Genomic DNA, 2,496 nt, shown 5'->3' with positions numbered 1-2,496 from the left:
TTTATCCAAAGATAAGTTATCCCATGATAGTGGTGGGATAAGATAATACACCCTTTGGTGTATTAAACAATCCATGTATTAGCTATACATGCCCCAAAATGTCAACCAAACATGATATAAAATAATACCGCATTTAATATCATGACTATTTTAGCTAAGCCCTCCTACGAAAAGAGCTCTTAGTATTATAGTACCCTGTTTCTTATTCGATTTCAAATGAGAAAGAAGTCCACAAAATAACCAATAAAATAAGGCTGTTAACGTGTGAAGATTAGAAGCTTTCTAATGCAAAAACCTACAAAAATTATCAACAAAAAATAGAGTTCCAATTCCAGTCGCAAACAATACAAATTACATAAAAGTTACAAAATGAACCAGTTCCTCTTTCCAAACGTAAAGGGCATTCCTATTTGGTGGAAGATCATGAAGTAATACAAATATCATCTCCATACATAGAGATATAGATCAGCCGCAAAATTCTTCAAGAACATCATCTCAATTGAGAAACGGCTGCTGCAAGATTGCTCACTTGCATGGGCAGTACATCGACCTACATTATATGAGTAAATAAGTTAGATAATGGAATTACCAAAAAAAAAGTTAGATAATGGAACTGGTCTAAGCACTTCTCTGAGGTGTTTCTAATCAGCTAGAACATTTTCTTAAGCCGCTAACCAAATCTAATCTTTTAATCCGACTACTATCTAAAATAGCTACTGGATGCATATAAAGGTCGATATTTTAAGACTATTGTAAGATAGCTAATATCTAAAATAGCTACTAGATGCAAAGAAGTCGATATTTTAAGACTATTGGAAGAGATTAGACGGGATGTCATATGTAAAAGAGTAAAGTGAATCTAGAAATTCATGCTTTTGAATCCCTAGGGTGATGTTTATAGTCCAACTTAAATCTAAACAGAGAATGATTTTCTCTTTACCTGTGCCTATTTGTTTGTCCTGGTTCGAGGTACTCCACTCTTTTGGGAAGTGCTTGTGATTTCCCTGCATATTTAAACTAAAGAAATCAAAATGGAAAAAGCTACATTGACCTGTAGTAGTCGTTTCTGAAGTTATTTTGCCTGAAATCATATTGTAACTTGTAGAAACTAAGGCTTAATAAAGTGTCATATTTGTATCTTATGTGGTTGAACACAAAGATTAGAGCTTGACCAATGATACTCAATTGAGATATAGAATAGTAGTAGCTCAGTAGGGAAGCATCTATTTGATCCAACATTGAACCAGAAAATTCAACCTTCCCGGAGATGTACCACAAATGTGTTCATTTGGCTCCAAATTTTCTTTATTTTCTAGTCAGCCTTAAAATAGATATTAAACTATAATCCAAATCTGGAATATAAATCATTTTACATAAGCAAAAGTGAAAAGGAGAAATGACAAATTTAGATAGAACTGCAATTCAAAATTTTACCTTCATTATGGTGCATCTTCTCAAGTTTTAACAATAACAACTCCGACTCCCTACCATATAGTTTTCTCCATTAAGAAATGCTATAAAAAGAAACATAAGGAAATCCACAGAATCTCAAGCACAAAAGCGCGAAACCTTACCAACAACATGGGGCTCTACGCAGCCCAAATTTCAGGCCATCCACGATGATAAGCATGATTTGGAATTTCTTAATCCCATTGCGATTGGATCTTATTTGGCTGTCAAAGAGATGCAAAAACAGATTGTCAATAACCAAACTCAGATATATAATGGTTAGGGAGTGGTTAAAGAGTTGAATGGAAATAATAAGTCATACATGCTCCCCAGAAAAGCCCTTCCATCTGAACATTGCGAACAACCTCATCCTGTTTCTTCAAAGTAGTTTAGTCATCCCAAGGCTTAACGTCCAAGTGAATGGATGACTTTTCACCTACAAAAAGTAAAAACAATAAAATGAAGCTTATTGATGATTTACTTGAGGAACATATTTTCCACATTCAACTTCTATGATGTTTTGCATTTTCTTTCCACAGTAATTGTGCATTGAACACAAAAGCAACTGAGAAAGAAATATCAAAGCTCACTCTTTCTTCTTGGTAGATACCTTACCAGCCTCCCTTGTTTCTGCTGTCTTCTTTTCTCCCCTGTCTCCTCTCCAAAGAAATCAATATCATCATCATCATGACATTATTGGCTAGCTGCATAATCCAATGTGTTAAACTACTCTTGTTCACAGAGAAAATAAACATTAATTCAAGAAATCCTACCTTCCTATTCTGAAAAATGTGTTGACCGAATATTATGTATTAAATGTTGCACCCAATATCAAAATGTTAACCTGAGCATCCCGCCAGCAAGCGGGAAAGAAATACACAAATCTCCTAACACCAAGATTAAAACAAAGTTTGTGGACTTCTTTACTTCGAATAAATTGAGTCGAACATATCATCAAACACCTTTCCTACCCAAAGAAAGATGCACTTTCGAGAGTTTAGATATTTAGATTTTTTAAATTTGTCTACAGAAGTTATTAAAAAACTA

General features: G+C 34.1%; 1 long non-coding RNA gene across 1 annotated transcript; it reads right to left on the bottom strand.

Moving 5' to 3' along the window:
* Positions 1–309: 309 nt before the first annotated feature.
* LOC132629253 (uncharacterized) lies at positions 310–1,966 on the bottom strand. Its single transcript, XR_009578157.1, has 5 exons — positions 1,772–1,966; positions 1,575–1,673; positions 1,435–1,484; positions 941–1,004; positions 310–550 (listed from the first exon to the last, which is right to left on the bottom strand). It is a non-coding gene; the product is annotated as an uncharacterized LOC132629253 (long non-coding RNA).
* Between the last annotated feature and the right edge of the window lie 530 nt (positions 1,967–2,496).

This window comes from Lycium barbarum, chromosome 2 (assembly GCF_019175385.1).
Source record: "Lycium barbarum isolate Lr01 chromosome 2, ASM1917538v2, whole genome shotgun sequence".
Lineage (NCBI taxonomy): Eukaryota > Viridiplantae > Streptophyta > Magnoliopsida > Solanales > Solanaceae > Lycium > Lycium barbarum.
This window is presented reverse-complemented; position numbering and strand designations above follow the sequence as displayed.